This window comes from Silurus meridionalis, chromosome 3, assembly GCF_014805685.1.
Source record: "Silurus meridionalis isolate SWU-2019-XX chromosome 3, ASM1480568v1, whole genome shotgun sequence".
In the NCBI taxonomy this organism is placed as follows: Eukaryota; Metazoa; Chordata; class Actinopteri; order Siluriformes; family Siluridae; genus Silurus; species Silurus meridionalis.
The window spans coordinates 31388375-31409824 of NC_060886.1; the positions used below are offsets into that span (position 1 = coordinate 31388375).

Below are 21450 nucleotides of genomic sequence, written 5' to 3' on the forward strand. Positions count from 1 at the left end.
AACATTTAATAACAGGACATTTATACAAATTGGAAACATGGTTAAGTGATAAAATAATGTTTGAGTATTAAACACTAACTCTTAAATATAAACAGTGTAAAACAGTAAAATGTGGGATCTGCAATTCTTCATCGTGTCCACTAGAGGGACTATAATCATTCCTGGTTATTTTATAAGTCCTGCATTTGTGTTTCAATGTATTGTTATTGTACTATGATATAAATACCTCAATATTTGTGTAAAGGTCTTGTGTTGAGATAAACAGTGTTTATCTGATTAGGATTAAATGCTTATTGGAGATACATGAATAAAACTGATGATCACAGAATCTTTCCTCTCAACTGATTATTAAAAGACTGGAATGAAAACAAACAGTTCACATTTTGAGCTGGTTAAAAGCCGGAACTGGTATTTTTAGCTCCTGTTATCTGGTGAATAAAATCTATGAATGTGTTCGTGTTTCAAGAGCATTGTAAATCCTAGTGCGAATTATTTGCGTAATGAGGAACAGTCAGTCTGACTCCAGGCTTTAAAGTTCAGATGTTCAGTGGTTTACTCTGGCAGGACTCACTCCACTCCTCTGCTGAATGAACTCCAAGTAATTCCATATGTTACTTTCTTGAAGAAATGTTTTTCAAGGAGTTTACCCTGTATTCTAGTCAGCCTCAGGTGCAGCCTCAATCCTCTGAAGCTCAGTGTATACATCGTTGAGTATGGACTGTTATTGCTTGCTCTGAATTCTGGTGACGCACCCTGGGAAAGAGAGAAGAGAAAATAATTTTTAGTGTAGGAGGTTCAGAAGGAATTGGGCCACTGGCTGTGGGGGGCTTGTGTTGATGGCATGCTGGGTCTTCCAGAAATCAGCATCTGCTGAAAGATTTCCCACTCGTGCTAAGCCTGCTGCAGGAGCTTTCATACAGTCCTGAATGTGGGAACGATATTACCCTTTGTTTCTAGGCCTAGGAACACAGACGCGTGGCTCTTGGCCAGATGCACTGCATCAGCTACGGGTTTCAGAGTGAACCTGGCCTGAATTCAGGAGGCAAATCGCACCACCACCTTTCAATCAACCTCATCGTCTGGCTTTTCAAGGTCGTGCCTCAGCGCCACCTGATCGAGTTGAAGAGCTTCGAACAAAAGGGCGGGGCAGATCCCTTTCCTCGGCTAGGCAGCGACAAACTGACCCACTCCAGCATGGCACTCTTCACTGCTGGGAGGAACAACTAGCCGTCAAACCCCACTCCATCTGCTGCTGGGCTCAAGTTCAAAGTTTTCTCGCTACACTAAAAGCTCGGACTCGGAATTAGAACCAGAATCACTTTATTTTGCCAGTGAAGTTTATCTGGTGTTTTAAGACATTTCCACAATATCACCTTCAAAATAGTCCCCACAGTGCTCCCAGCATTCTTCTGGAACATGTCCTGGAAGTCTCTTTTTTTTTTAAGCAAGTCAACCTTCTGTGATTCGCGCTGGATCTCCGCTACAGTGTCAAAATCTAGGCTAGTAGAGTGGGAGCCCAGTTTCATTTAGAATCTCCAGTTTGGTCTTTCTGTTGCTTAGTGCTCTCTCTCTGAGTGTGTGTGTGTGTGTGTGTGTGTGTGTGTGTGTGTGTGTGTGTGTGTGCTATATGATCTACTCTGAAGTAATTCCAGTCTCTGATGTAATTTCCTTTAGCATTCACTCGCTAATCGTAGGTCAGTTAAGTTTAGCTAGCACTTCCGAGGGAGAACTAGGTTAGCTGGTCTGGTTATATTGACCCAATTTAGGCTAAAATGTACTCGTTTGCATTCAATTCTAGTGTATTCAAATGATGTCTGACACCATATTGTGTGTCATATGTACTACACAATGCCTTTTAAAATTTCTGAGGTAAAATATCTCAATAAAGCCTCAATATCGTTTGCAAAATAAGTGACTGAGTGCCGGTGGCTGTAAATGATCCGGCATTAAGGAAGAAACGATCTGGTACTGGTCTATTTTATTCAGGAACAGTGTTATGGTGTTTGTGAAACTGAAGTGAAGCTTTAGTGAGAGCTAGAGTTCTTCTGTGTATCTCAGAGTTATTTTTATTAATAATTCTGTCAAATGAAGGTTCTTTACCAGGATATACACATGTGTGTGTGTGTGTGTGTGTGTGTGTGTGTGTGTGTGTGTGTATCTTTTCCTGAATGCGATTAAATGTTCCTGTCAGTGTGTGTGCTCAGAGATTGACTTGTGTTTATGTTTAAACAGGTCCGTGTCTTGTGTGTGTGCGTTTGTGTGGTCTAAATGTACAGTCATTATGATATTATTTACTCTTTGTTCTCTTTGTTGCAGTGTTTGAAAGACGTGCAGTGCAGATGGAGGAACATTTTTCCTGTGTTTGTATTGCAGTGTAATGAATATTATATGAAAAATTGCATCCGTTTATGTTGCTCTCAGATAATAATAATAATAATAATAATAATAATAATAATAATAATAATAATAATAATAATCTTATTTAATGTTTAATTTTTGAAAAAAATTCAATCCCACCGATCCCCTGTAATGACGCCTCTAACCACCAGGGGGCCACGAACCAACACCTTTAAACACCAGCACTCATCTTCAAATCTGAACAGAAACACTTACACTTCTTACACTTCTTACACAATACTCTCATCACGTTTAATATTATAAATGATCCATTGATCATGTTACGCTCCATGACAAAAAGTATGCACACCCCTGTCCCATATATCACACCCATATCTCTTAAAATCATCTCTGAACATCTAAGATTCTAAAACACTGCTCCAGCATGACAATGCTCCTGTTCACAAACCTGAGCCCAATAAAGACCTGGTTGTTAGTGTAAAGGTTAGACTGGAAGATCTTTAGCGTCTTGCACAGAGCCCTGACCTCATCAATCTCACTGAACACCTTTGTGATTAACTGGAACTGGATACTCCTTACTCAACATCCCAACATTAGAGTCTGATCTCACTCATTTCCACAACCAAAACCTGCTGGAATATCATAGCAGAAGACTGGATGAGCTTTGGAGTAAAAGAAGAATAAATTAGTGTGCAAACCCATATATGGTGTATATTTTTATTACTTATGTTATAGCAGCTGTAAACACTTGTTCCTTTACCAGTCAAGTTACAGGATAACCTCAAAGCTCTGACACTGAAGACTCCTTCCATACCTGTTAAACATCTCATTAGAGGAAACGTCTCCATATTAAACAACACGATAATATAATTATTAATATACTTAATGTTATAGGTGAATATTAATATTTAAGTGTTCGTGACATCACTGTTGATAAAAAATGATCATGTGTGTATGATTAGAGTGAGTATAGGTCAGTTTTCAGAGTGTAAATCAGTGTGTGTGTTCAGTGAGTGTGCTTAAGTGTGTCTAACATCGATGACACACACACACACACAGTTGATTATACTATATATAATAAGTGGTGTGTACGAGTCGTGTGTGTGAACAATGCGGTACCGAGAGGGAAGTGTGTGTTATTCTGTTCAGCGGGACTCCAGGTGAACTCTCGTCATGTGTAAATGTTGACCTTCGCGTTGTCGCTGAAGCCTTCAGTGACTCCTGCAAATGTTCCTGATAATCAGAAGGTTTGTGTGTTTATAAAATACTTGCGTGATGAAAGTGGGTTCAACGGGATTACATGGAATGCAGATGGATTAAAGAAGAAGTGTGTGTGTGTGTGTGTGTGTGTGTGTGTGATGTCAGTGTGTCACAGCCGTTTGAAAGCAAACACTGAACACAATTCTACTTTACACACAGGTAAAGTTTCTGCCACGGCTTCAATGTTTACATACCACCTTTAATCCAATCTGATATGCAGACAAACACTGTATATGTATGTATATATATATGTATGTGTGTGTGTGTGTGTGTGTGTGTGTGTGTGTGTGTGTGTGTGTGTGTGTTTAAAAAAAAGGGTTACATTTATTTCAGCAAATGATGATTTATTATTAACTAAAATATATGCATATAAATTATATTAAACCATTTTATTATATCAAATAATATACAATATTTTACTGTATTAATATTCAACATATATTTTTTATTTTAAATTACATTTATTCAAATACTAAATTTATACTTCAATTACACACACACACACACACACACACACACAAGAAATAATTGTGGCCCTTGAAGAAAATAACTTTTATATCAAAAGACATCTATAAAGTTTAAAGTCCTCTGATTCAAATATTGTGATGATACGACGTGTGTGTGTGTGTGTGTGTGTGTGTGTGTGAGTGTGTCTCTAATACATTCCCTGCACACGCATGTCTTCAGCTGAAATGTGTGAAAGGCTACGGCTGGGTGGACAGAATAGATTTAAGAGTTTATTAGCATCCAGTTGAGTGCGCACACAGACACACACACACACACACACACACACACACACACACACACACACACCGAGCCGCAAATTTATCTGGATGTGAACAGGAAAGTGTGATTCACTACACGAACTTTACCGAGTGTTACCGTGTGCTCCTCTGAAGAAAAAAGTCACCTGGAGTATACACACACACACACACACACACACACACACACACACACACATAAACCCCTGTACAAAGTGTCCTTTTTATCTGGATGTGAACAGATACGCAATGCAAACATGACACTTCGCATGCTCTTTAAATGGAGGCGGGAAAATGGCACAAATCACCGCTGGAGTTCTGCACACACACACACACACACACACACACACACACACACACACACACACACACACACATGCCTCCATAACTACATAACTTGCTCTATAAAAGCTCCTCAGTGTTTACTCTCCTGCAGGCTGATTGATCATATATATAAAAATATTGGGACACCCAACTCCAGGTTCTTCACCAAAACTGCTGCTTTGGATGCTGCATGAAATTTTCCCTTCACTTGAACTAGGAGACCCCAACCTGTTCAAGCGTGACAACTTTAATGTGCACAAAGCAAATTCTATGAAGGTCTGCTTTCCATTAATTGGAAATGTGTGGAAGATCTCCTGCTATAAACCCCATTAAACACCTTATTAGGAGGAAAGTGAACTGCAGCCCCAGGCCTCCTCACCTCACCTTCATCAGTACCTAACTTTACTAACACTCCTGTGGCTTAATGAATCTCCACAAAATCTAGTGGAACATCTTCCCAGAAGAGTGGAGGTGATCCTCCCTAACACGCCTGAACGTTCCACAACTTCAAATGTAACTATAAACAGATTAAAACATTCTGTAGGAGGAATAATGTTTTGAATCTCAGTGTTATTGGAAATCTTTTCATCACATCGCCCCTTTATAGATCACGTTTCCTGTGAGAGAGCGTTTGGTTCTTCTACCTTGTTTGCTTGTGTGTGTGTGTGTGTGTGTGTGTGTGTGTGTGTGTGTGTGTGTGTGTGTGCGTTTTGGTCCTTTTATTTTTAGACATGTTTGAGATCAAAACCTTCTCGTTTTGAAATGCCGTGTCTGTCAGGCCTAATATCCACTACAGCTGAACACACACACACACACACACACACACACACACACACACACACACACACACACTATTATCAAACACACAGTATTTCATATAAACCCTTTACAGAATGTGTTTTATTCAAATATTAACACCATCACAGTGAACAAAGACACGGGCCGTAATACACACAGGAACACACAACAGCTCTTATTTTAGCAATACGCTTTTATATTGATGACTGAACAAATATCACACACACACACACACACACACACACACACACACACACAGTGTGTACAGTATCTATATACAGTGCTTAATCACTGTTTAGTTTGGGTTGAGTTCAGCAGAAACCCCTTTCTGTGTGGGAACAAAAGCTATACCATGTGTGTGTGTGTGTGTGTGTGTGTGTGTGTGTGTGTGTGTGTGTGTGTGTGTTAATCACCATACATAATTTGTAGACCTATGACTAGCTTTAACTGGGCTGGAAACTTTTTATGGCTTGCTTTTATGAAAGAGCTGTTTATTTATTTATTTATTTATTTATTTATTTATTTATCTGTTGAATTTACCCGAACGGTACAAATGTCTCCAAAACACTCAGTATCTAACACTCTGGATGAATGTGGAAACTCAGGTGTATGCGTTTTTTTTTTTTTTTTTGGTCATATTTTTCTGGTATTCCGGGACGTAATTTCATGCCTGAATAAAACTGCGTCATGGTCCGAGTTTCTTTAATCTGGAAACAATTTCCTGACGGATTACGGATTACGAAGCCTGAACAGATTAAGCAGGAGTGGAACGAAGGACAGAGCGAGCGGGAAAAAAACCAGAAGAAAGAGAAGAAAAACGGCCATGGAGCAGAGATAGAAAAGTCCTGCAGAGGAGACAGAAGTGAGAGGAGGAGAAAAAACAAATGCATTGAAAGAGGGTGTGGCTCAAATGTGTCGAATAGATAAAAAGAGAGAACTTTTTATTGGTTCTCAAACAGGATATGATTAGATGAGCTAATTTTACTATTTTGAAATTATTACACTTCATTTAAACTCAATAAATAATTTAATAATTAAGTAATGATTTTTCTACAGCCATTAGTTTACATAACATTCAAAAAAAGACAATAGAGAGGAAACAATACAGCAAAGGAATACACAGGAACAAACTAATACATCATGCAGACTGCGAAATTCAATAAATTGGAAATAAAATGAAGATTAAAATGTTTCTATTGTTTCTGTATGGCCTCCGCTATCATGTATTTTATAGTAACAACTGGGTATGAAGGGCCACAAGATAAAGTTATAAAATATTTGAAACAACTCAATATTTCATGGAACATTGTACTTAATAAATTAAATTAGTTACACAAAAGACAAAATAATAAACACACACACACACACACACACACACACACACACACACACACACACACACACACACACACTAGTATTTGTATTAAATGGTAGGTAAGGATGGTGACGAGGAATCACTACAGTTACACTGATTTGAAGCGACAGATAAAAACAAGTGTCACAATAAAAACTGTACAGTGTCGCATTAAAACACACACACACACACACACACACACAGAGCTTTTGATGGCACAATAAAAAAGCGCCGTCATTGGGACAAAGTGCTTTTGTTCTGTGGCTCTTTCACCTTTTTATCCAGCGCTCTTTTCACTTTTTCAGGAAGTAAGAGCCATGCTCGGTCACTCGTTCCCCCTCTCTCTGTTTTGCTGAATGAATCAGAGCAGGAACGAGGGAGTAGGAAAGAATAAAAATCCCATCTGTGCTTTTGCGCCTTTTTAGTCTTTGTTTAAATGGTTGTCAGAGGCAATAAAGTGAAAGCTCATGGACAGAACGAGTGTAATGGGTTTATTAGTCAGAGGGAGGAGTGGATCTGGAGACTCGCACCTCACAGATATACATTCCTGGGGGAACAATATGCAGTAAATACGCTTTCAGAGTATCTAAGTCACTTGATTTGTTTTGGAGATTATCATGTAAGTGATGTCACTAAAATACCTATAATTCATTTCTCCTCATTGGACCAAACATTTTGACGCATCATATGCCTATGTTTTGTGATTCCACTTACTCTGAAGGATTAGCATGGACGTGACCTGGACGTGACCCCACTAAAATACCCATAATCCTATTCTTCTCGCCGAGCTGAGAGTTTTGACACGTCACATGCCCATGTTGGGGAAGTTTTCTGATGCCACGTGGTTTACCCTGGACGTGATGTCACAGAATACAAATGAGATTAATAATCAGTGTACACGTTGTAGAAAACGTTCCTGTCATGTCATCCTGACTCTCCACTGCTATGCCTCCTCCTGTCTCACCTGAGAAAACTTTGATTCAGCCTCTTGCCGATTCTGCTCTGGATGTCAGTGTTCCACCTAAGCAATGTTCTCTAACAGAAATGCCCTGCTGGAGAACTTTAGGACTTTCCACTTTGACCTGGTTGTTGAGTGCTGGAGGAGATGAGCTTCAACTGAGGGGTTTCTGTCACAAATTTCACCTTGTGGAAACACCTTGTGGTGTGTTTTGAGTTGATTGCCTTGGTGTGTTTCTGTCCCATCATTCCCATCAACCGTTACCACCCGTACTTAGTTCTACCCTCGGTATCTTCACATCTCCTGATCCTTATTTGTATCTTTAGCCCGTGTTGATAATCTGGGATTATAAGTGATTGTTGCCTTCAGCCTCCAAATGACTGTTAGATTTCACAGAAGAAACAGACGCACACAATCAGCTTCTTCAAGCAGGTAGAACATTATGAGGATTTTGAGGACTTCACAAAGTTTAGACAGAGTATACAATAAGTTCTGTGTGTACTGTGTGTATATTCTGTGTGTGTGCGTGTCTTGAGTTAACAGTGAAATTAGTGTACAGTGTGTTTCCTTCTGCCTCCTTTTCTTTCTCTCTTTATCCTCGCCATTATTTGTGTATTTTTTGTTTTTACAACCTCCGCAGGGACAATTAAGGGTACGCATGTTTGCCTTTTGTGCACAAATATTGTAATTATCGTCATTTTGCAGTCTTCATTTGGACCTCAAAGGGTCGATCGTTATCATTCATTACGGAATAAAGTCGTCTTTCCCTGGACAGTTTCGCGTCGCAATTTCTCATTGAGTTCGAGTTACTGATAAAGCTTTATTTAAACTGTTTATATACAAAAGACTTTAATCGCCTGTGTTTCATCCTGCTGAGAGAGTGTGTGTGTGTGTGTGTGTGTGTGTGTGTGTGTGTGTGTGTGTTCTGGGTGGAGGCCACGTTGCGCCCTGATTCCTCAGAGATAAAAACACACAGAACATCAACACAACGGAGGGAAATAAATGAAAAGAAGTCAAAGAAAGAAAAGTGTCTCCTTGAGTGAACCTGGATTCATCAGACTCCAACACACATCCAATCTAAACACATCAAATTTACATTCTCACCATTCATTTAACTTTGATCTAAACTCAATTAATGTCTTTCATCACCATGTGCTGTGCACCATAGACTGAAACTTTAATAATTGTCTGGTGTGAACACAGAAAAGAGCAGCAGTGAGAGATTACAGTGAGATTACAGTGAGATTATAGTGAGATTATAGTGATATTACAGTGAGATTATAGTGAGATTATAGTGAGATTATAGTGATATTACAGTGAGATTATGGTGAGATTACAGTAAGCATCATCTAAATAAACTTTGTCACATTATAGTTTTTTTCTTTCTATTTCTTTCTTTCTTCACACTAACATGGTGAAAAACTGATTTCATTCTCATTATTTCACACTGTAAATAAATAAAGATCTCAGTGATCACAGAATTTTAATCTGCACCCAGTCTGGTATAAACCCCTGCCCCGGCATGATATTTTCCTATTTTTTAGTTCTTTGTTTATTTCTTCCTTTTCATCCTGTTTTATTTATATATTAAATATTTTTTATATAAAATGTATTTTACTGTACTTTTTTTTTATATCGTCGTGTGTCCCCAGTCGACCCCCGGAGAGAACATTATCAACACGGACTTTAATAAGAATAATGTTTTCTCACACAGTGTGTGTGTGTGTGTGTGTGTGTGTGTGTGTGTGTGTGTGTGTGTGTGTGTGTGTTAGAACTCAGTCTAGATAATAAGAGTGTGTGTTTTTCTGTTAAAACAGAAACACAAACTCATGGTTGCAAGACTGCACTTGTGCCCTCAAACAGCAAGTCATTCTGTGTGTGTGTGTGTGTGTGTGTGTGTGTGTGTGTGTGTGTGTGTGTGTGTGAGATCAGAGATGAGGCTGAAGAGCAGATTTCCAGGGAAACTGCTTCACAAAACAAAATGTGAAAACGTTTACTGTGATACAGTGCCATTCAGTCACACTAATACAAATACACACACACACACACACACACACACACACAGAGTGACTTGCTGTTCAGAGGGCACATGCATGTAATATATAATTTAGACAGTGCACTGGTGCTCACAAAATATTGACACTTTGGACACAGTTTTGACATGTTTACTGAGGGTGTACTCACTTTTGTTGGCAGTAATTGGACAACAATGGCTGCATGTTGAGTTATTTTTAGAGGACAGTGAATCTGTACTGCTGTACAAACTGCAAATTGATACTGTAAAATATATCTGAGTTTCATCTCTATAGTTTTGTCCCTTCAGAAGATACTAAAATAGCTGAAATGTGAGGGGTGCACTTACTTTTGTGTATATGCATTTTATGGACTATTTTCAGCTAAAAAGTGGGTTTTAATGCACAGGAATAAACGCAAAGGAGGAAAGTAAAAAAAAAAACATACAAAGACAGAAAACCAATACAATGAGGAAGATAAAGAGGCTGAGTAAGAAAAAATTACAAGACTTTTTTTGTTGAATCTTTTTTTGCTTTCTGTATAATTCACTTCCTGTGTTTTTGTTCTGTGGTTCCTGGAGGTCAGACAGAATGGAGGAAGCAATTTGCATAAGGTCAAAGGTCACGGTCATTCACAATGAATAATAATAATAAAAAAAAACAGCATCTGAAGCAGAATAAATGCTAATATCATCCGCTCTATAATTACGAGGTTAAAGTGCAGTTTTACTTAAAATTCCTTCAACCAAACATTTTTTTCTTTTTTTTTAATCACATTTGGACTTTTAATAAGTCTTTACATCGTCGTCTGTGACTAATGAGATTTCAGAGTCGTGGCATTTTTCGACGTTACTAATGTGAAAAAAAGATTAAAAACCATACATAATGATTATAAAAAACACACTGCCAATAGGTTGAGAGAAAGAATGTGTTTTTGATATTCTTTATAACCTCTGACTCGAATCAATATGTGCGTTGTTGTGACATTGTTATTTTCGGTGTGACACGGCGTTCCAGAAAAATCCATTATTTATTTCATGGTGGAGTTTTAGCTCCTGATCCCCAGCAGTGGAAAAATCATTTATCAAATATCACTTAGCATTCATGGAATAGAGATGATGTAATTATGCTGAAACCGGTGTGTGTGTGTGTGTGTGTGTGTGTGTGTGTGTGTGTGTGTGTGTGTGTGTGTGTGAGTGAATGCTCTGGTTTTTGAGTAAATGATGGTTAGAAATTATTTTTATGGTTTTATATTTTATATTTTTATGTTACTTATTTATTTTATATACAGTAAATAATAAAAATCACCGTTGTGATGGTGCGAGTGAACAGTTACACTCAACACATGACAGCAATCTGACAACTATTTATATTTCTTTCATATATTCATTTTCTAAGCCAACTAACTGTATATTTTTGGAAAGTTGCTGGGAACTGGAGAACCAGGGGTCACCTACAGAATATGAACTGGGGATCCTTGTGGCAACTCGGGGATATTAGGAAAATGCTTTTACAACTCTGGAGAATTCTCAGGCAACTATGGAGAAGTGGGGACCCTGGTGGCAACTTTTTGGAAGTGGGGACCTTGGTGACAACTCTGGAGAAGTGGGGACCCTGGTGACAACTCTGGAGAAGTGGGGACCCCTTTGAAAACTCTGACAAAATGGGGACCCTGGTGGCAACTATATTAAGTTATAAAAAAACAACATTTTCAATGTGTAAGCTGATTCTGTAAAATGCTCCATAATGCTTGTGCTGCTGCCAACATGTCCCTGTGCATGGCCACCATGAAGAATGATTTGATAACCAAGCAGTGCTATGTGAACAGAAACCTTATGACAAGGTTCTGGTTTTGTTGCCTGTACCAGGTTCTGCCTTCCAAGCTTGATTTTCTGCCCCAAATAAAATGTATAAGAAATTTGATGAATTTCGTGGAGTCTGCCTCTAACATTAAACACCAGCACTGAGCATCAGTCGCCTGTTTCTGCTCCTGCTTCTGCTCCTGCTTGGCCAGTGGTGGTCTCAGGAAATGAAAGAGAACCTGAATAGGGTAACTCCTATTTTCTATCTCTGCTTTATGCCTGCAAAAACCTCAGCTATTGCTTTAACTAGACTTTCCTGCCCATACCTTGATCCCTGAATAGTCTAACTACAAAATCATTGCTCTGTTTCCCAACTCTATTAAAGATGTTGCTGTGGCTCCAGGCTCTGGTGAATGCATCTCCACTCCATTTGCTGACTTAAATGAGGATTTTGTTGCTTTACCTTCTGACTTTGGTAAACACATGACCACAACATTTTCTGATTCCTTTGAGGAGGACACTGCTTAAGCTCCAGAGTCTGACGAAGATTACATCACTTCTTTTCTTTACTATAGCAGGTTTTCTTTTTAATGGTAAAGAAAACTGAAGTCATCAGACCAGGGCCCCTCCATGGTCCAGTTCTGATGCACATCCATTGTCTGATGCTTACATGCCCTAGGTGGTGTACAGAGCCAGCACGGGCTCTCTGAACGTTCTGCAGCTGCGCAACTTCAAACACAGCAAACTGTGATGTTCTGTGTGTCCAGACTCCTTTCTATCAGAAACCTGACACCGGTTCACCATTTCTCCTTTATTTGAGCACGTTTGGTGGGAACTACTTTACCCAGTAAACTCTAACAGTTACAACTCTGACTATAACATCAAGATTTCAGAGTCACTCAGATCCAAACACTCTACCTTTTTATTTTTATTTATTTGCTATTGTCTAGATATATCTATCACTCTACCTGTTTCATCTCTCTCTCTCTCTCTCTCTCTCTCGCTCCTCTCTTTCTTTTATTGTCTCAGTCCTTCTGTTTCAGTCCCACGCTCTCTGTCTGGGGGTTTCAGTAAGTTTACTCTGCTTCCGTTCAGTAAAAGCAATCGCGCATTAAGTAAATGAAAATGTCAGCCAAAGAAGAAGAAGAGGAAAAGCAAACGTCATCATGGGAAAGAGAGACAGAGAAAAAAAGAAAGAGAGGGAAAGAGAGAGAGAGAAAAAGAGTTTCACATCTTCAGCATATGATAGAACACAAAGAGCCATCGATAAAAACTGGGAAAAATCTGATCATGTTTCAAATGAGTGCAACAGGCAGTAGAGACTGTACAGGAGAAGAGAGAGAGAGAGAGAGAGAGAGAGAGAGAGAGAGAGAGAGAGAGAGAGAGAGATTGTTTTAGGTTAAACAACTCTTCATTTGGTTATTATTCCTTTTTTAGGTTTTCACATAATTACATCATACACACAATAAATATGACTGATATTATACTATATTATAAATATTAAATACATTTCACAGTTAAACATGTAGTTGTAATAGTATTAAATTAGACGTCAGAAAACTCCTGAATATATATTATATTTCAATATGTACTGAAATGGAACCAAACCGTGAATTTTGTATTACACCCCTGACCTCTGACCCCCAACATGCAAAAGCACAGTTTTTAGTTAAACACTTCAGAGATACACAAATTTTTTTCACAGTTTTCTCGCCCTGATCTTTGTTTCAGTCTAACCCTCAGTTTTATCTGTTCCAGTGTTCTCCACATGTTCCTCTGGAGTGTTGCTCAGGCCTGCTTCTCTCTCTGCCTCATCTCTGTAGGGGCACGAGGGGTTCACATGCCCCATAGAGGAGGGATTTTGTCAGTTTGTAAGTGAGAGCAGTCAGAGGATGGTGACAGACAGCAAGATTTTCTCAACTGCCTGTAGGTTTTGTTTATGTGTGTGTGTGTGTGTGTGTGTGTGTGTGTGTGTGTGTGTGTGAGAGAGACAGAGAACTGCTGCTGGAGTGGTGATAAAACACTTTCTGCTTTAAAGTGCGTACTTCTCCCTTAGGCCCTAAAATCTACCTGCATGTTAAAAGCAGAAAACAGGCCTGAAAACTTCACTCATCTTTCTCAAGCTCGAGGGGAACGACATCACACACACACACACACACACACACACACACACACACACACACCAAGACCTGTCAGCAAGTTAACATGCAGCGTTTCATCTCAAACACACAAACACCACTAATGATGACACCACCTTCCTTGTCCCAAGTCTATAGAACACTGTACAGTGGGAGCTGATGGCATGTGACAGGAACACACACACACACACACACACACACACACACACACACACACACTTTATCTAACATTAGTGTGTAGCGTTCCCTGTCCTGTTTCACAATAACTCCATTCACTGTCTTCTTCACTCTGAAATCCCATTTGAGACACTGCTCAGCTCCATTCACAACCCACTGTGGGAATGTTTCTCTATGTGTGTGTGTGTGTGTGTGTGTGTGTGTGTGTGTGTGTGTGAGTGAGTGTGTGCTGTCAAACACCCCCCCTTACCCACTTGTCCACTTCCCTTTTAAATAGGGATCACAGACACAAAGCAGCCGACCAAAGGTCACTAAGGAGGCTGCGTTTAACTGGCTTAGAATTGGGATTTAACCGCTTGGCTGAAACCTGATACACTGGCACAGATCTCTGTTTTTTCTTCTTTTTTTTTTAAAGATGGCGTATGCAATTTTACAGTTTTCCCGAACGCAGGGTTCAAAGGACAAATTTGGTCCCATCAGGTTTGATTAAAGCTGCTAAAAGACCAGGTCAATACATAAATACTAACGATCCTGACTATTTCTTCAAAACACACACACGCACAAGTAACATAATAATATTACACAGGCACAAACACACACACACAAAACCAATATGTACACATTAAATGTAACTATAAATGGATAAAAATAGACATGTTTTAAGGGGAATAAAGCACTTTTCTGCTCAAAATTTTGCAGAGACTGAAGCATGAGATTGCTATGATTGATATCTCACTCTACATTCAGTCACCAATAATGTTCTCATAAAAGTTTTAAAGTAACTATGTGCGTTTTAAATTACGTAAATCATCAGGACACCAAACGGGACTTTTTGTTTCCACATGGATGCTTTTAATTTATATCTGTGTAAAGAAAGGATGTGTGTTTAAGGTTTTAATGTCGCCTCTGTTATATTTTAATAAAAAATAAAATGATTTTTGACAGTTTTTGTCAGGGTGCGAGTGAAACAGAAGGCAGAAGCCGAGCTGCGCGTGGAGGAGAAGCGCAGCCGGTACAGGATTGTGGAGTCCTGCATGCAACAATGAACACATACAGCAGTCTGTAACGTCCAACACATTCAATAACAAACAAGGGAGTGAGTGTGAGTGAGGAGCTTATGTAGGAGCGGGGTGGAGTGATGATGAGCTCCAGGTGTGTGTAGTTAAGCCTGGAGCTCCAGGGAGAGCAGATGCATGAGAGCCACAAAAGGGGGCGTGGCAGGTGGATCCCTGACAGTTTTAATATAATAATAATAATAATAATAATAATAATAATAATAAGCTGCACTCTTCTGGGAAGATGATCTACTAGATTTTGTGGAGATTTATTCAGTCCCAAGGTTGTTTATACAGTTAAGGAGTTATTGAGTTGCTAAAAGAGGTCAAAAGTGGCAGCTTGATGTGGCTGAGATTTAAACTCATGACCTTCAAATCCAATTTCCAATGCCTTTACCACTAAGATCCCAACTCTCTATGCATTCACATTCATCCCAAAAGTGTTCAATAGGATTGGAACTCTGTAATGGGAGATCTTTCAACAAATCCAACCCATGGATAGCAGATCTTCAAGGAGCTGGCTTTGTGCACAGGATTATTGTCATTCTGGAACCGTAAATTGTCATACTGGAGAAAATTTCATTCTACAACATCTAAAGACGTCACACACACACAATGCATCCGGTTACACTTTGTTCATTTTGTTGGCATTGGTGTGGCCTCCGTCAGCCAGAGGTCATGCAGAGGCGCCAATTAGTGGCATGTGCGGTAGCATGTGGAGGGCGTCGGGGCCAAATGAAGCGCAGCGGGGACCGTTTCACACGCACACGTGGTGTTAAACGAAACACACCATCCAGCCAATCAGCCTCCCCTGGAGAAGGAGCTCAATCTGGGATTTAAGTGCACTTCAACCTAGTTTCACTTCAACTTAAAAAAAAAAAAAAAGAAGTGTACACTAGGGCCTTAAAGTCCTGCAGCCAGACGGATCAGGTTCATGAAGGCCTATTTCTCAAACCCACACACACACACACACACACACACACACACACACACACACACACACAGTGAAAACCTTGTATCAGATTCAGTCCTAAATAAATCCACTCGGAGCAGGACAAAAGAAACGACATCTCGTGATATTTGATTGACAGGCGTGGCTCCTTTTATTCCGTTAATAAATCACAAGCGTAATCAGATTCTTACAGACGCAGAGATCGACGTGTGAACGCCGGCGGAACCGGATTGCGATTTTTTTGGGGTCCTGATCAATTCAGGACAGAGGAGATACCACAGGAGCGTTTTTTTGTCCCCTGACTGGAGCACAATGGAGCCGTTTGAAGTAGCAAAAGATATATATGAAAAGATGCGCATGAGAAATGAAAGGGAGGAAAAAGAAATGGCACACGCTCGTTTATCCGGACTAAAGAAGACGAGAGGATCACAAAAGAATCAAATATATAACCCGATGGAGTAAGCGTGCAGTTACAGGAAGAAAAACCTGTTAGAACTTTTATCCTGAAAGCCAGTAAAGCTTCAAATCTCACATTCATGAGAAATGAATTCACTTGAACCAGCAGACCCAAACTTGTTCCAGAATCACACAATGTGCACAAAGCCAGATGATCTACTTTTCATGGGTTGGAAGATGTAGAAGAACTCATGCTATAGAGCTCCAAACCTATTCGGATAAATGTAAACACAGACTGCACCACAGGAACCTCCTCACCTTCTCACCTGCATCACTTTACTAACACCCTTGTGGCTGAATTGATCTCCATTAAATCTAGTGGAACATCTTCCCAGAAGAGTGGAGCTCATTATAACAGCATGAAGACTACATGTGGAACGAGATGCTCCAAAAGTTTTACATACCAATCTTATGGTCAGGTGTCCACAAACCTTTGGCCACACAGTAACATGGCAAAGCCAGAATGTGGTTAGGAACATGAGGAACATGACATGGTGTAAGAACAGATTATTTTCTTTCTTTAAACTTGAATCCTGTTCTCTTTGCAGAACGGACATCTTTCCACAAAATCAATACTTCCTCCGATTTTTCTGTCATTTCTGTTTGTTGTTTCTGTAAAAAATTGTGGCAAAGTCACATGACAGACAGATCTCGTCTTTATTTATTTAAAAAAAGAAGGATTTTTGGGATCAGAAAAAAACATGATGAAGGACTGACGAGGATTTGGAGTTCTCCTCTGCAGAGCTTCTGTTTCATGTTCCATACAGCCAGATCTTAAAAATGTTTGTGTTCAAATGATCCATCAAATCGAGTCGCAAAGCATTTCTGAAGGAGTGGAGCTTATAATAACCGGGAAGACGGAGGAATAAATCAGGAATGAGATGCTCAACAAGGTGTGGGGGTTCGAGGGTGCACAAACTTTTGGATTGGATATTTCCTCAACCTAGGGACTGAACATTCCTACGGCTCAGTAAATTCATATTTTTCACAATTAAATTTAAAAACCAGCCTCTAATAAAAAACAGAATTTTCCTCCTGTGACTCTGCAGGAAGCTGCACTGAAGACCTGTGGAGAATCTCAAAGTTCCTTCAAGATCTTTTATTAAATATAAACCTGAACACTGATGGTGTTGAAGCCGGTCTCACATCACCCCTGTGGTGTTATTTAACACTGATACCTGCCTGAGACACTGCGTGTTTTATTACCTGTGTGTTTAATAATATAAATAAACAAACAAACAAACAAAAAAAAAAGAAAGAATGAAAAGAGAAGAAAAGGTACATATGTGTCACAGTTGCAGAGTGACTGAAGCAAAAAAAGTTGTGAGAAAGCAGGTTTTAGTGAAGAAACGAGACAAGGTAAAGTAAACCAAAACAGTGAACGAAAAGCAAAGAGTTCTTCGTAGAGGAAGACCAGAGCGGTCTCAGGAGGGATAGAGATTGCGGCAATATCCACAGGAACGTAGAAAGTTGTTTGCTGAGTCTTAAAAGTTCTCCTAATAAGTAGAACTGACGGTAAATGAGAGAAGGCGAGGGGTTTATGTAGGGCTGCGGTTATTGAGCCGCAGGTGCCGGTACTCAGTATGATGGGGACAGACTACGTGAGTGTGTAGAGCTGAGGGATGGCGTGGCAGGCTGTCACCTGACCCCTACCTCTGGCAGCAGGGGGTTCCTGCTAGCCCCAGGAGGTGGCGCAGCCAGCGCGTGAAAAGGTTTTAGGAGAGACACGTGAAACACGGGGTGAATCCGGTACCGAGGAGGGAGGTCGAGCTGGTAGGAAACCTTGTTGACCTGACAAACCACCCGGAACGGGTTAATGAATCGGGGGCTCAGTTTCCTGCACAAGAGATGGAGCCGCAGGTCCCTCGTGGAAAGCCACACCCTGTCCGGGGACTCCAGTCGTCGCGTCTGCATGTCTCTGTGTATCAGGGAGGGCCCGACGGGAGTTGAAAGGAAGAGGGCGAGGCCTTGCCGTTCTTGGACCCCGGTCGGTAGGTGAGGGTGTAGCTGAACCGGGCAAAGAACAGGGCCCATCGGGCTTGTCTAGGGTTCAGCCTCTTGGCCTCTCTGAGGTATTGCAGGTTCTTGTGGTCTGTGATCACCACGAACAGGTGTTTTGCCCCCTCCAGCCAGTGCTTCCACCCCGGTGGAGTCCACTTTGTCCACGACAAAGAGACGTTCAGGGTCCGAGTGGTTGAGGAGTGGAGCTACGCAGAACCAATCCCGGAGGGAGGTGAGTGGGGCTGTGACCTGGCTGAAACCCCATATGAAGCGACGGTAGAAGTTGGCAAACCCCAGGAACCTCTGCAACTTCTTCACGGAGCCGAGGGATGGCCACTCCCGCACCACCTGCACTTTCCTTTGGTCCATTTGGATTTCCTTTGGCGCTGATCACATAGCCGAGGAACTGGACCCGGGTTTGGTGGAACTCGCACTTAGGGAGATTGAGGTATAGCTGGTGCTTTCGCAGGAGCTCCAGCACTTGGGTCACGTGGTTGTGATGTTCTTGAGGCGTCTGGAAGTAGACCAGAATGTCATCGATGTAGACAATGACGGATCGGTGTAGGAACGGCCGGAACACCTTGTTCATGAAGCCATGGAACACGGCCGGTGAGAGTGAAAGGCCGTATGGCCTGACCCGGTACTCGTAGTGGCCAACGGGAGTGATGAAGGCGGTCTTTCACTCGTCTTCTTTCTGGAAACGCACGAGGTTGTAGGCACTAATGAGGTCTAGCTTGGTGAAGTAGCGTGCCTCCTTTAGTGCGGCAGGGACAAGCGGGAGCGGATAAGGGAGAGGCGCGATGAGGGCATTGAGGCTCCGGTAGTCGATACATGGCCGGAGGCCCACGTCCTGCTTCGCCACACAGAAGAATCTCAAAGCAGCGGGAGAGGAGGACGGGGTGATGAAACCCTGGTGGGATGGGGACAGACTACGTGTGTGTGTGTGTGTGTGTAGAGCTGAGGGATGGCGTCGCAGGCTGTCCCCTGACAATATGTGTATTACTGTATATACAAATCTCTTTATGTTAATAGATTTTTTTGAAGGTATTTTTGTCTCACAGTGTTTTTTTGCTGTAGAAATCTATAAGAATTAGATTTGTTTATATTTATTTGATTTATATTATTATATTAGTATATAGCACATTATATACAGTATATGTGTGTTTTTATATAGAAATATATTTTTATTGTATATTTTCAGTTATTATAAACAGCTGTTTTTATAGCAGTGCCTGTAGGTGTGTATCTGTAGTGTGTGTTGTGTATTTATAGTGTAATTGTGTGTTTTATCCACAGATGGAATGAAATGAGGAAATCGAAGGCACTTAATGTTGAGAGGCACCGACAACTCATTACCTCTCTGTGTGTGTGTGTGTGTGTGTGTGTGTGTGTGTGTGTGTGTGTGTGTGTGTACCCAGTGTTCCCCACGGGAGCTCGTGCTTCTGTACATTAAGGTTGCAGAGCCCAGATTACAGTGTGTGTGTAATCGATGCAGCAGCGTCCGAAATGAAATTAACATATTTTTAATCTTTGCTCTTTATCCCACCCCCTCAACACACACACACACACACACAAGGCGTTGTTTTGGCTGACAGTGTGGACGCTCGAGCCAAAAGGTTTAATGAGCGATGCGGTTATTGACATGCGACGTTTTCACGTGATTAAACCACACCATAGAGAAAGAGAGAGAGAGAGAGAGAGAGAGAGAGAGAGAGAGAGAGAAAGAACCTAACTAAATGTTGTTAATAAACACTGCTATAAAGTATTACAGTAATATAGAAACTTTCTGACCAATCAGAGTGGAGAATTTGTGTATAATAATTATAAAGTTTTGGGGAAAAAATCATGTGTGAAGGAAAACAAAAGGACGAGCTGATAATCAATCTTCATTTCCTCCTGATTCTAACACCGTTATGTCACACAGTGTACGTCACCCGATATTTCAGAGGTGCAGCTGTTTCTCCAAAACAAGGAAACTGAATTCAGATCTAATTTCACTTCCTGTAGATTCGCCTCCTATTTGTTCTGTTTTTATATATTTGTTGTATTGTAGTAAGCTGGTTGATGCTAATACTCGGGTTGTATGCTGGGCTTCAGGTGTGAGTGTGGATCGCTCTCGGCTGATATTTTCATCAAGTGCTCACTTATAACGACACGCTGAGGAGCAACATCTCAGCCAAATGTCATCACTTCTGCTAATGCAGTTTTAGCTATAACTTTTTTATAAAATTTTTATTATAGGAGGAGGTGCTTCCTCTTCCTCCTGCTCTTCTTCTTTCTCTTCCTCTTCCTCCTCCTCTTCTTCCTTCTCTTCCTCCTGCTCTTCTTCTTTCTCTTCCTCTTCCTCCTGCTCTTCTTCCTTCTCTTCCTCCTGCTCTTCTTCCTCTCTTCCTCCTGCTCTTCTTCTCTTCCTCCTGCTCTTCTTCCTTCTCTTCCTCTTCCTCCTGCTCTTCTTCTTCTCTTCCTCTTACTCCTGCACTTCTTCTTTTCTTCCTCTTCCTCCTGCTCTTCTTCCTTCTCTTCCTCCTGCTCTTCTTCCTTCTCTTCCTCTTCCTCCTGCTCTTCTTCCTTCTCTTCCTCCTGCTCTTCTTCTTCTCTTCCTCTTACTCCTGCTCTTCTTCCTCCTCTTCCTCCTGCTCTTCTTCCTTCTCTTCCTATTACTCCTGCATTTCTTCTTTTCTTCCTTTTCCTCCTGCACTTCTTCCTTCTCTTCCTCCTGCACTTCTTCCTTCTCTTCCTCTTCCTCCTGCTTTCTGTCTTCCTCTTGTTCTTCCTGCTCTTCCTCTCCTTGTCTCCTCTTTTTTCTCATCGATCTATTGTGACAGACTGATCATCTTTTTATCTCTCATCCTCCTCTCAATTCTCTTCTTCCTCAGGATTTGATGTTGAACAGAGAGGAGAGAGAGGATGAGTGGGTGATGTGTGTTTTGGTTCTTCTCCTCGTTCTTGCATTGATCTGTGAGGTTTGTGTTAAATATTCATCACCTCCTCATCTTTACTTGTATTGATCACCAACAGCTCCATCACAGCTACAGTACACACTT

General features: G+C 40.8%; 1 long non-coding RNA gene across 1 annotated transcript in view; it reads right to left on the reverse strand.

Annotated features, from left to right (window-relative positions):
- Window positions 1-165: 165 nt before the first annotated feature.
- The window catches only part of LOC124380032, a 51032-nt gene continuing 29747 nt past the window's right edge, over window positions 166-21450 (reverse strand). The window contains exon 3 of the long non-coding RNA XR_006924584.1: window positions 166-753. This is a non-coding gene — a long non-coding RNA (uncharacterized LOC124380032). The remainder of the gene's footprint in view (window positions 754-21450) is intronic.